Source organism: Myotis brandtii, unplaced genomic scaffold (genome assembly GCF_000412655.1).
Source record: "Myotis brandtii unplaced genomic scaffold, ASM41265v1 scaffold449, whole genome shotgun sequence".
NCBI classification, from domain to species: Eukaryota; Metazoa; Chordata; class Mammalia; order Chiroptera; family Vespertilionidae; genus Myotis; species Myotis brandtii.
Genome location: NW_005367171.1, coordinates 1,569,019 through 1,583,112, shown reverse-complemented (window position 1 = coordinate 1,583,112; position 14,094 = coordinate 1,569,019). Strand labels below are relative to the sequence as shown.

The window sequence follows — 14,094 nt, the reverse complement described above, 5'->3', positions numbered from 1 at the left end:
GTACTGGGCCTCGCAAGCGTGTTGCTGGATAACTGGCCGGCTCCCAGCAGCGCCTCAGTCCCTCCTGCCCCGGCTTGCCACTCCTTCCCGATCCTCCGGGCCCCAGCCCACTGGTCGGTCCTGGTGCAGCCAAGGCCAAAGCAATGGGAACCCCTCCGCGGTGTGCCTGGAGCGGCGGCCTTCGCTGGAGAAGCCGCGGTGTCTTCGAGGAAACCGGAAGCCCGTGGCTACCCCTGGCGACCCTTTTACAAACGCAGGGAAATGGAAACTCCGCGGCGCTCCGTAGCCTGACTTAGGGCTGTCATGGATACATGGGTAGATGATATCTGCATTCGAAATCATGAAAAAGCCCATAGGAGAGATACAGTGACTCCGGTCTCAATATATTCAAATGAGTCTGTTGCTTCACATTTTGCCCTTGTCACTGCATATGAAGACATCAAAAAATGACTCAAGGATTCAGAAAAAGAGAACTCTTTCCTAAAGAAAAGAATAAGATTTTTGTAAGAAAAGCTTACAGGCACTTTATTAGATGAAGAAACAAGTTCTGCGGGATGAGAACAAGTAAATAAGGCCTACCATACATATCGAGAGGTTTGCATTGATAGAGATAATTTAAAGAGCAAGTTGGATAAAATGAATAAAGACAACTCTGAATCTTTGAAAGTATTGAATGAACAGCTGCAGTCTAAAGAAGTAGAACTCCTCCAGCTAAGAACAGAGGTGGAAACTCAGCAGGTGATAAGGAATTTAAATCCACCTTCATTAAACTGGGAAGTGGAAAAGTTGAGTTGTGATCTGAAGATCCATGGCTTGGAACAAGAACTAGAACTGATGAAGAAAGAATGTAATAATCTCAGAATAGAGCTACAAAAAACCAAACAAACGGATCCATCTCAGGAAGACAATCTGCAGAGCAGAGATCTCCAAAGACTAAGCATTTCAAGTGATGATGTGCAAAATGCATACTGCGAGCTGAAGAGAGAAATGTCTAATTTACATCTGGTGACTCAAGTACAGGTTGAACTACTAAGAAAACTGAAAACCCCAACTGTGATCAAGAAAGCCTGTGCCCCTGTAGGATTCATGGAAAACCTTGGGAAAGAAAGCACAAAACTGCACTTGATGAATTTCACTGCAACATACAAAAGACCAAATGGCAAAACTCTTTGTCATACTACATCTCCCCCTTTACCAGGAGATGTAAAGATTTTATCAGAGAAAGCAATTCTCCAATCATGGACAGATAACTAGAGACCTATTTCTCATGACTGTTCAAACTTTCAGGAACACTACTCGTATGGCAGAAATTCTCTGGAATACAATTCTTGGGTACTCCCAAGCCCTCCTAAATCAAGTGAAAAAGCATTTGGGGAAACTAAAAATAAAACTTTGCCTTTACCCATCCTGCCACTCCCGCATAACTTGAATCAACGTAATCAAAACTGCCTTTATAAGAATTAATTCTGAAGAGATCTGTGACTTGGTCATGAGGTTGCTGTACCTCCCGCAAGTATTCTTGAGAAATTATTTAATAAACTGAAAGCAGGTTTTGATTAAACTTTTGCAGAGTTCTTCAATGTACACATTTGCACATACTGTAACGTATTATGTAGTTGATTTTCCAGTATGAGAGCAACCCTCCAGCTTCACATTCTGGCTAAGAATCAGATATATACTACTAATAAATTAATAAACTTGAGGTATTTCAAAAAGACAAAAAACAAAACAAAACAAAAAAACATGCTTTAATTGTCATAGTTAGCGAGTAAGTTGCATTTAATTTTCCAAAAAAAAAAAAACAAAACAAAACAAAAAAACTTATGCTTTAATTGTCATAGTTAGTAAGTTGCATTTAATTTTTCCATTGATTAATGACATTTCTCTTTACTTTGGCTCAGTTATGCTGCTCATTACTTTCTATAGTGTTTATTTCCATAAATGTTTATACAAATATTGTATTCATCTAATAAAATCCTTTTTGAAAGAATGGTCCAAGTTTTCCATAAAAGTATAAAACATTCCAAATTCAAGGCTCCCATGACCCATACTTTAATGCTCTAGGCATCATAACACAAACCTGAAAATAAATCTGAAAAATATCTCCAAATAAACACATGTTTCCTAGTTAGTCAACACACAATTAAATATAGAGATCTATGTATATTTTTCCCTGTTTTGGAAGGAGTCTACCAAGATAATTCTCTAAAAGCAGAAAAACAGTTCTAATACCTAGGAGTTTCTATGGATCAATACTTGATAATGCATGCTCTTTCTATTGACACCAAATCAAGTGAAATTTTGACTTGCTTGGATTCTACACATATATGTCAAGGACACCTATTCTTCTCATGACTTCCTTGCCTACCTAGCAATTTACTAAGATTAAGTTGTCTGACTTTGGTGAACAGTCATAGTTCTTGATGTTCACACACATAAAATCATTGTCTAGAAGGAAAAAAGAAAGAAGAAAATGTCTAATTTCAGGGCACCTTATATTTTCTGGGTTGATTCTATAGATTTTTATCCGAGGAGTAAACTTTTAAAAGAGTTGCCAGAGGTGAAAATGTATGAAGGCAAAGATCTACAGAAGCTGCCCTTTATCTAACCACATCACCTCTCAGAAGCCATGACTCTTGTGAACTGGATAAAGTGGGATGAGTGGCATAATAGATTTAAAGGTATAAAAACTAGACATCTGAAGAGACTTTCTTGTTTTAAGGATATACCCAACCTACTTTTAAAATATTCCTTTAATGGGGAGTTTAAAGGAAGTTCCTTCCTATTATGAGGTCAATGATGCCCTAGTTAAATCATCTCTTTGTCATTTAAGATGGCTTTAAAGGAAATATTGTGATATTGTCTCTAAAGGGAAGCTTTTTTTATTTGGCTGGCAAATAAATTGGATATTTAAAGAAGACCAACTCACTGCTTGCAAATGTCATCTACTTATAATTTCTTATTAGAGGCTTAACTAACAGGTAAAAATGCTACCATGATGCACATAAATACTACTGGCAAAGCTTTTATGGCTACATTTTAGGAACTCCCAGAGGATTTGTAAATCTGCATCACTCGAAGGTCCCTGCTCTGTGGGGAAAGAAGTGATGGGGAAGATGAGATCATTACCCACGTCTGTCTCAGCTTAAAATTATGAAAAGACTAACTAGAAATTACTTTTCCTCACCATAGGTCTGCTATACTCAGTTTTACTACCCTCATCAATTTATTAGATACACAAATGTCCTTATAAAGGAATTTTGAAATAATCATTGTTTTACCATATATGTTTGGTGCAATATATCTTTCTTCATATACTAGAGGGGATAAAAATTTTAAATTGGTTCTAAATATTTCCATGCTGGTCAAGTATGGATTAAAGATGTGCAAAAATAGAATCACTTTAAGGTCCTTTGGTCTCTCAATTTTTAATGTTTCTTAATCAGCTATTGCCTATGGAGGTGGGACCCTGGACTCTACATTTCACTTGGGCTACTTGCCTGTTGTTTGATATGATTTTGACCAAGCCACTGGATTCAGAACCATAGTCTCCTTGTCTGCAAAGCAAGAGGGTTGTACTTCTCTCTATGTACTTTAAGCTCTTCCATTTCTACAAGTCTATGACTTTCTTTGAGAGGTTACCAAGATACATAATTCTATACTGTGTGTGATTTTATTTATCCTTCAGCACAACTAAGCACCACCTCAACTGCACTGTATTCTTCTCTAGTGGTTTCAAAGGGCATAACCAGTTTCATTATGTTCCATATATCTTTGCTGAAAGAGATTAGACTCAAGAGAACATAGTCTTTGGCTCAAGTCATTTACTGAATTAGTGTAATGAAATGTAAAAGAACTAGCTTGCACTCAGGGACAGTTTTATTTCTCTACCTGTGGAGAAACAGAAATTCATTCAACATTTGGTCAGACTTAATCACATCTTAAATCTATCTCTTGAGGGTGGGAATGGGAGTTGGACTGTTTGGTTCTAATATATCTATTTAATTCTACTTGTCTTTATAAAAAAATTGAACATGTGTTCTTTTTGTGAGAACATTTGAATATTGCACTTGAGATGGTTATGTCCCTCTACTTGTTTATACATTTTGCACTATTTCTAGGCATTGAAATATATTACTAAAAAAACACAACAAAGATTATTTTTCTTGGAGCTTAAATTCTAGCAAGGAAATAGAGGAGACTGACAATTAACAATAGACAATAAAAAATTAAATGATGTGGTACATAATTATATATTACATGTAATTTAGTATGTGATAAATACAATGGGGAAGAGAGAAAAAAGATAAAGTAGAAGAGGGTTAAAGGAATTAGTATGTTGGGGGAGGTGGTTTATAATTTTAAATAGGCTTTTCAGGTAGGTTACATAGAGGGGACATTTGATCTTGAAGTAAGTGAGGATGTGGACTATGTTGATATTTAGAGAAGTAGTGTTCCAAAGGGAACAGCAAATACAAAAAGTCTAAAGTTTCACAGTGCCTGGAGTGTTAAAATATATCAAGGAGGCTAGTGTGACTGCAGCAGAAGAAACAAAGAAGCAGCCAGCGGCAGATCACAATTTTCCATTTGCCTCTCCAGATCTGTCCTTATCTCCTCTCCACCCTGTTTGGAGTCACAAAAAGGCTGATATGTATGGACTACATCAACAAGCTTCTTTGCTCACCAGCTTCCAGGGAGGTTTAGCCAATGGGAGTCACAGAGGAGAGATCCAAAGGCAAGAGAGCAGTGAGGTCAGGACATTTATTCCCCTGGCTTCCTCCCTACTGGGTTGCTGCTTATTGACTTTATCCTTTTACCAAAGGCCACTGCTCCTGTCAGGCATCCCTGAAAACAAAAGTCCTCCCTGGGCTCATGTAACTGGTAACTACTTTCTCCTCTTGCCCCAGTAGGACTAGGGATGGCAATAGCTCTCTACTATTGTGGCCTCAGGGTAGTGCATCATCTGATTTTTTTAACCCCCAACCTCATTTTGCAAAAAGTCCCTTTACTATACTCCCCTCAATTACCAGTTTAATTTTGCCACCATTTTCCTTCCAGGTCCCTAACCAATAAAGGTGTTGTAGACCATTATAAGACCCTTCATTTATTCTGAGAGAGATGCAGGAGATGCAGAAGAGTGACTCATGTTTTAAAAGAATCAGTTCAGCCCCTGTGTTGAAAAGTCTGTAAGAGAGCAAGGCTGAAGCAAGAAAAGAAGTTAGGAGGTTACTGCTGTAATCCAAGTGAGATCCATTCCATTTGTATCCTGCTAGATAGACCAGTTTTTCTAATCAATAACCTGTCAATCTAAAATGCATCTCATAACCCTTTATAAAAAAACCATAAACTTTTACCATGGCCTAAAGACCCATATAGCTTGTAAGAAGCAATTTCTTCATAGCAATTCTGGTTCTGCTAAAACAAATCCTGGGTATTACTAGTAGGATAATTCCTGCTTATAAATAGAATTTTAAAAATCAAACTAAGTACCCATCGCTTATTAAATATTATCCCATTTTTCTTCATAGGTCATTTGCTCTCTGCTTCACAAATAAAATGTATTTTAAAATACATTTTTTAGTGTTATTTTAATTTTTTATATTGTGCATGGTATGAATACTTAGCATGAGACCTAACTTTTTAACAAATTTTTAGGTGTAAAATACATTATTATTAAACATAGGTATAATGTTGTACAGAAGAGCTCTAGGGCTTACTCACCTTGCTTGACTGAAAATTTATGCCCATTAATCAATAACTCCCCATTTCCTCCTTCCCCAGCCCATGGCAACCTCCATTCCACTCTTTGATTCTATGAATTTGACTATTTTAGATACCTGATGTTAGTGGAATCACTTAGTATTTGTCTTTTGACCTGCTTATTTCATTTAGCATAATGTCCTCATGTTTCATTTTCTTTGTTAAGGCTGTATAACAATGATGGCAAACCTATGACACGCGGGTCAGAGGTGACACGTGAACTCATTTTTTTGGTTGATTTTTCTTTGTTAAATGGCATTTAAATATATAAAATAAATATCAAAAATATAAATCTTTGTTTTAATATGGTTGCAAATATCAAAAAATTTCTATATGTGACACGGCACCAGAGTTAAGTTAGGGTTTTTCAAAATGCTGACACGCCGAGCTCAAAAGGTTCGCCATCACTGCTGTATAGTATTCCATTGCATGTATATGCCACATTTTCTTTATCCATTCATCTGTCAATGGATATTTAGTTTGTTGTTTCTACAACTTGCCTATTGTGTATATTAATGGAATCAACATGGGAGTGCTAATTCATTTTTTTCAACATTATTTTTGAATTCCTGCTACATTTTTTCTAGATAAATATCTCAAAGTTAAAAAGGATGGGATGGCAGTGGGATGGTGATGGAAAATATTAATTGAATACATACCAAATTAAAACTGACAAGAGCTGTGATAGAAAGATCCAGGAGTGTTGAACGACCATAACAGGGAAACATGATCTAGTTTGGGGGAGTTCCATGGAAAAATTTTCTTACAAAGTAACAGAAGTATGCTCTACCTATAATAGTAACAGACATTTTCACCAAGAATAAGAGTTTTCTCATACTTGACAAAGTCAGATTTCTCTTAGGTATCCTTTGACTTTGAACACAAATAGAGGCTGCTTACTAGTTTGCTTAAAACAATGGAGGTAGAATATCATCTACCTGATCATGGTTGGGTTGTGGCGTGTGGTTAGACTTATGTTAGAGCCACTCTTATAGACTCTGTGTGTAATTATGTATGTGACTTATTTCCCCCAAATAAATGTGTTGGGTACTGAGAGAAGGGGATGGGATTCCCATATACTGAGCACAGACTCTGTTCCGTGCACTATTCCAGGAATTTAAGTGCATTCACCTTTTCTCTTTTCTTACAGCCCACATGGAATCTAGTCTGTCAGCACTACCATGAAAAATATACCACTAATCTGACAACCTCTGCTGTTTTCTCTTTAATTTAACCTACCAGAATCTCAAATATAGGCTTGTGGAAGAGTTTTGTGACTGGTCTTCCTGTTTCTACTCATGTGTCCCCATAATCAGTTCTCCACATGGTGACCAGAGTGAGGTTACAAAGTTAATCAGAGCATGTCACTCTTTTACTCAAAGAGCTTCAGAATTTTCCCTTTGCCTTGCCAAGAAAATGGGAAGCCTGCACACTGAAGATAAGGTCCTGGATGATCTGTCCTTTGACTTTCTTCCCATCTCCTATTGCCCTCAGTCTCTCTCACTGCAATCTGGCCTATTGCCGTTTTTGGTACATTCCAATATGTTCCTGCCTTGGAGTCTTCACACTTGCTGTAGCTTCTGCCTAAGCCACACGTCCTCTTCACACAGATGACCGCATAGCTTGTTTCTTCTCCTGTTCAGATGTCTCCTCCTCATCTCAGAAAAGCTTTGCTGATCAACTGATTCACAATGCCAAGATCTCCTCTCATTGCCTGACTCTTGCTCTTGGACCCCTTGCTCAACTTGATTTTTCTTCATAGCTCTTATCACCTTCAATATAACGTGTGTGTTTATTTGCATATTTTCCAGAATAGAAATTCCAGAGGACAGAGACTTTTTTTTTTTGTTAGATCGCTCCATATTCTCAGAACCAAAGGTGCCTGGTACATAATATTATCTATGTATATACTGTTTTTGTTATTAATCCTCACCTGTGGATATTTTTCCATTGATTTTTAGGAAGAGTGGAAGAGAGAAGGAAAGACAGAGAAAAACATCAGTGTGAGCAAAACACATTGATTGGCTGCCTCCTGCATGAGCCCACACCAGGGTCTGGTCTGGGGAGGAGCCTGCAACCAAGGTACGTGCCCTTGACCAGAGTCGAACCCAGGACCCTTCAGTCCACAGGCTGACGCTCTATCCACTGAGCCAAACCCACTAGGACTACAAATATTTTTAGAATAACTGACTGACTGAATGATCTCATTCAAAACTCTTTGCCTGTGATGATCTTCAAGGCAAGTACCAGAAGTCCAGAACCACACTCTTGTACTGTTTAGTGTCTTGAACTGCCTTGAATATAAGTAGACATTTAGAAAATATTTCTTAAAAATAAACAAATATAGTCATAAACAATAAACTTTTCAAATTGCTGTTGAGAGGCAATACAATTTTATAAGTAAGTGCATAGTCTTTGTGGTTAGACTTGGCTGTATGAATATTATATTGGCCATTTGCTTTGTCAGATTGAGCAAATCACTTAACCCTTCTGACCTGGGTTTCCTGACCTGAAAAATTAGGTTAATAATAGGTGTAGCCTCATGGGGAGGAATGTAGACCATTGTAGAGGTCTATCCTGTAATAAGAGGAGGAATGTTCTCAGCACAGGTCTGCATCTGTTGTCAATAAAGTAATCCTCCAGCTTGGGTGAGGTGGCCTCCTCTGTTCCTTGGTTTCTCTGGGGCAGAGCAGTTAATCTCAGTCAGTATTTTCTGTTTGTCTGCTCCTCTATTAGGTTTTAAGCCTTTGGAGGGCAAGGACTTAATTTTATTAATCTTTAAATTCCCTGAACATTGAAAGTCCTCAATGAATCTGTTTTGAATCAAATAGGACTTAATTTGAGATGACAGCCCTTATTCCAGAAAAAGAAGGGCACTGTGATATTGACCAGTGTCAATATTAATAACTATTGATGAGGCACAGGAACCTACCTACACTCATGTCTATGAAAGTTATGAGCAAAAGCCATTTTGGACAAGCTGTAAGCTCGGGTCTTAGGCGTGGAGGAACAGTAGGATGAATGAGAGGGAGGAGAGCCGAGCTGGCTGGCAGAGAACTTCCCTCCATGCAGACCTTGTTCCCTTCCTGGCTGCTATTGGCTTTTGCCAAAGCCGGCTTCCTAAACGCTCCACTTGGATCTCTTTTATCAGTTGCTAGGTACTGCCAGTTGTGTCAGGTGAAGTAGTGGAAATTTATATTCAACTTATAAATAGTTGAAGAGCCTGTCTTGGTGCAATGTGAAACGAGCAAATATTCCATTTCTCCTGGGAGGGATCAAGATTCAGTGAACGATGCTGTCATGTCAGCTGTGTCAGGGCCCCTGTTCATGAGGCCACACAGCTATAAGTTATTCATGGGAACATAACAAACAAAGACTTAGCTGTAGTGAATAATGAGCACTCTTCTCCTGAAGGTTGCTCTGCAGCTAGAAGCTGAGGTCTGCAGTGTCACCCTGTCAGAAGCAGAAATGGACCTCACCCCCTTCAGGGGTGGTGTACTTTGCAAATACAAAAAAATGTTGCACTGAGCAACTCAAGGAAGCTCCAGGGACCTTCATGATCTTTCTGGCAACATGGGATGGGGGTATAGTCTTCCTTTTCCAGGGGAAGCAGAGGAAATATTTTTAGTTGTATTCATGTTTCTATCCTGGATAGATATTAGGGATGTGTGGGGGTGTGTGTGTGTGTGTGTGTGTGTGTGTGTGTGTGTGTGTGTGTGTGGTGGGGGACGGGGGTTCTTCCTAATATCTTTGGCTCATATATTCAGATCTTTATACTCTGGTGCCTATAATTAAAAGTTCTGAGAGAAGAGAATTTTCTTCTGAGTGCTATTTAGTTCTTTTATATTATTTAAAGAGGATATTATTTCAGAGGGTGAATGAAGGTCCATAGGAAGAAGTACTTTCTCTTTTTGTTTTTTGGCTTGAAGGAGCTCTGAAGTCTTCATAGTGAATAGTGAAAAAAAGGATTGGATTTGGAATCAGATATAAGTTACAATACTAGATTCCCTGAGGCCATAGGCATGTTACATAACTTCTCTGAGTGATATGATGAGGGATATTAAAACTTGGAAAGCTCTTACTAAATGGCATAGCATATTCAAAGCATTAAGCACTATCCCTTTGTATATTAGGTGTTCAACAGATTTCTTTTCTTCTCCAACTTTTCTCAGAAATAAAATTATCTTTCTCATTATCTACTTACTTTATTTTTTTAAAGAAGAGAAAGAAACATTGATCAGTTGCCTCCCACATGCACCCCAACAAGGAACTGAACCTGAAATATAGGCACGTGCCCTGACCAGGAATCGAACCCACAACCCTTTGTTGCTTTGGATGATGCTCTAACCAACTAAGCCACCTGGCTAGGGCTCATTTTCTATTTATTTGAATGTTATTATCTGTTTTCTGTTAGCTTTAGATAACACCCACCACTCTGAGGATGAAGTTCACACTCTAGCATAGCCCTTCTTAGATCTCTTGTGTCCTGTTGTTCCCATCAGTCACTGGCCACATTTACCATTTTTTTGGCTTGCTCTTCTCCATGACATCTGGCTAACTTATTCTTGAAAATGTACCTTGACTGTCATTTGTCCATGTGCCTTTTCTGACCCCTAAGTTTGACCTCTGTGGTCCAGAGGCACCTGTCATATCCTCTTCCTAGACTGTGTTGGATTTTTCTCTATCATTCAACTAGACTTCAAGTTGCAGGCACCCACCATAGTGACTAGCACATAGTGAGTGATCAATGAATGCATTGAATGAACAAACAAATGAAAGACTAAATGTGAACAAGGGATTTCCTAATTTGAAGATAGTTAAAAATAGAGATTTTTTTCAGTACCTAAAGTATGTCTGGACCAACAATTAAGGTTTTACTTCTTTTTTGGTAAAGAAAGTTGTTAGTCTGTGGGGAATTCTGTGTTACTGTGGGTCAGTATACAGACACTGGACCCTGATGGGCTAGGTTCAAATCCCTTCTCTGTCACTGATTACTGTGTGATCTTGCATTAGTTATTTAACCTCCCTGCAGCTTAGTTTTCTCACCTGTAAAGTGAGAATAATAATAATTCGTATTTAAGGAGATGTTATAAAAATTAAATCAGATTTTGCATGCAATGAACTTATAATACCTGCAATGAGCTTATACCAGCACATGGTATATGGTAAACACTAAATATTTAAGAAATGAAATAAAGCACTCACAATTAAGTGCAAAGGATCAGATGTGGACTCAGAATAGGGCAGGGTGCCCATAGACAAGAAGGATTATTAGATTGAAAGCATCTTCTTACCCTTCAAAAACTGACAAAACAGAAGGATTAATGTCTCTATAAAAAGTAATATCACTGCAACTGCTCCTCCTTCTCCCCTCCTCTGTAGAGTGGGTGAGTTTAGTGACAGACTTTGGAAGGAGCTAGAAATATCAGCTTCAAAATGCTTGGCAACCACTTTAGAATGATTATCTGACTTTGGGGGAAAGGGAGAATACTGAGGTATTCCTTTTACCCACATTTAGAAATGTCATGGAGGCATAATGAATCATCTTTCAGAGGCTTTAAAAACATGTTCTCATACTGAGTATTGCCTACTGCCTTCCATTGCCATCAGTTGTGAACCTCAGGATAACCATCAAAACCCCAAGGAAGCTACCCAGTTTTATGAATGACGGGATCTGCTTCAGGTTTAATTCTTTTACCACACTTGATGGACAATGTATTTGGCCCCTCAATCTCTTTTCTACTCTATAAATAGTCTAAGTCAATCAGGGTAAGCCCATCCCTCTTATCAAACATGAGCTCAGACATGGGCCAGTGCAATACAAGGAAAGCAATTTGGGAGGAAAAACCTAGTCTTTCCTGCTGGAAGTGAAAAAGGAAGGATGTTGCTCTGAATCTTGCTGGAAACCATTTCCAGGCAAGACTGCCAGCCTTAGGATGAACCAGAACTGTGACTGGCAGCTTGGAGGGCTGGGAGGTAGTGCATCCATGATGCCATGGTTGAGCCCAGTGACCAGCCCTAAATCTGTACTTCCTCTTTTGCATTACACTAAGTGTCCTTACCATTAAGCTGGTTCAACTTGGGTTTCAGTTATTTGCATCCAAAAAATGTTCTAATCAAATGCACTCATAATGCTTCTTCCGCACTGTCTTGTAAAGCAGTTATTTGTGTCCATGTGGGTGTCCTTATTAGATTGTGCATAACTTGAGGGCAGCTGCCATGACCCATTCATCTTTTATTTCCCTCTTTGTTGATATATAACAATGTTGAAAGAAATAGGTCCCAACAGCCTTTGGTCCCATTTAACAGCAATGAAGCCCCTATTTAAAAATAATTTGCTTTTTTGATCTGTAATCATAAAAACCAATGCTTGGTAGAAGTGAAAAAAAAAGCATGGTCTTTCAGTATCTTTTTTTATGTTGCTCATGCAATAGTTGGAAATAATAAATCTTATTACAAATTAAACCATTGAATTATGTTTTCATAACATGCAACCAAGTACACTCCCCTTAGCTTTCCCTCTATCAGAACTAATTTCAGGCAGTCTGTTTATAGAGGGAAGATGAATTTTATTGGTGACAAATGCACTCCTGCATTAACAAATTAAGTGTGCTCTCAAAGGAGAAAAAACAAACTCAGAGAAAATTGGGTTGTCTGAAAATTGAAGTCTATAAAAAGGACTTCTTTCCTCAGGGACATTCAGTATTTTTTTGTAATCACATAGAAAGAAAAACATATGCCTCTTGAGTATAACATTAAAATAAATTAATTTTGCTGCCTTATTCATAATGGCTAACGGCAAACTGGGAATGTTTATTTCTAGACTTCACTTGCTCACAAAACCAGGTTTTCTATGACTTTCATCTCACTAAAGATAAATAGTTGTGTCAACTTATAGGAGATAAAAAAAGGTTTTTGTTACTTTATTTTTAGCTTCTTATTAATAGACGAGTGGTCATGAGGAATAATAGGACCTTAAAGCCTCAAGATCTTGACTTCATGTCAGTGGAACATCTGCTTTTTTATGCTGTTCTTGGGATGTAAACTGTCTTCTACTCCTTAGAAATATACTGCCTTATGATTAGACCCTGAAGTTCTCCTTTGTTCAGCCCAACTTGTGGTTACTTTTTACCTCTGTTTTCTCCTAACATATATAGTACTAGGTTTTTCCTTCATCTGTTCTTCCATCATCATCCTCTGTCTATATATCCATTCTTCTGAATACTAGAAAATTCAGTCATGTGTATATTTTTGGCATTCTCCGAGTCTAGTGTGGAGAGGCACCAATCCACCACAGACATAAGTTACCACATCTACAGTATCTTCCAATGAGATGAGAGCCTCATTATTTTTTACTTCAGGATATTATAATTTTAAATATTTGATTTTCATGACCTTTAAAGTATGAAGAAGAATGAATGACCTGTGGGATTGATAAGAAGTCACTGAGAGATCCTGAAACATAGCAGTATTTCCTGCAATTCACCAGTTGAAAATCTTATTGTGTAGAGAAATGTTGTAGCCATTGATGAGACCCTAATATTTCATTGCAAAAGAAATAAGCTTTTGTAAATAAACAGCTGCCATGTGACCACAAGTATATTTGTACAAGTCTGGGAACATTTTGAAGGTGCATAAATGTGACTATTACCTTTGTTCTCTCTTTGATTTTTTTTTCTAAAGTTTTTAACAGTGATGGCATTTAACTAAAAAGCAATACTATCCAAGCCTGTTTTATAAATAGCTGCATGCCCACTCACTAAGGGTAAATAATTCATTCTAATAGGTTGATTGCTGAATACAGGGTTTTAAAAAAATGTACTTAACTGCATTGGACTTATTTGAAGGCGTAGTTCTTATTTGCAAAGCAAAGTTAAACCTGAGCAAAATAAGAATAAGCCTTACAGGAGAGACTGGGGACAAAATACTGAACTGAGCTTCCTTTTGGAAGTGAATCTCTCTAATATCTTCTCAGCAAGAAATTGGCTGAGATGCAGCCCAAGTGATGGATTCCTTGGTCTTGTCCTATCATGGAGCAGAGGGAAGTGGCCAAATATGGGAGATAAGAGTCAAGGAAAGACACTGATACCTGCAGGAATACCTAAGCAAGTGCAGGGGGATATGCCATCCAACTCAAAATAATTCTTCATGTTACAAGGGTAAGCTACTCTTTAATAAAAATGCTAATATGTTTCTTTTTTTTATTGCTTAAAGTATTACAAAGGGTATTACATATGTGTCCTTTTTTTTCTTCCCCGCCCTTGACAATCCTCTGGCCCCCCCTACTCCCCAGTGTCTTATGTCCATTGGTTATGCTTATATGCATGCATACAA

The 14,094-nt window shown here is 37.9% G+C and overlaps 1 pseudogene; it reads left to right on the top strand.

Moving 5' to 3' along the window:
* The first annotated feature begins 6 nt into the window (after window positions 1–6).
* LOC102262725 lies at window positions 7–1,702 on the top strand (annotated as a pseudogene).
* Window positions 1,703–14,094: the final 12,392 nt, after the last annotated feature.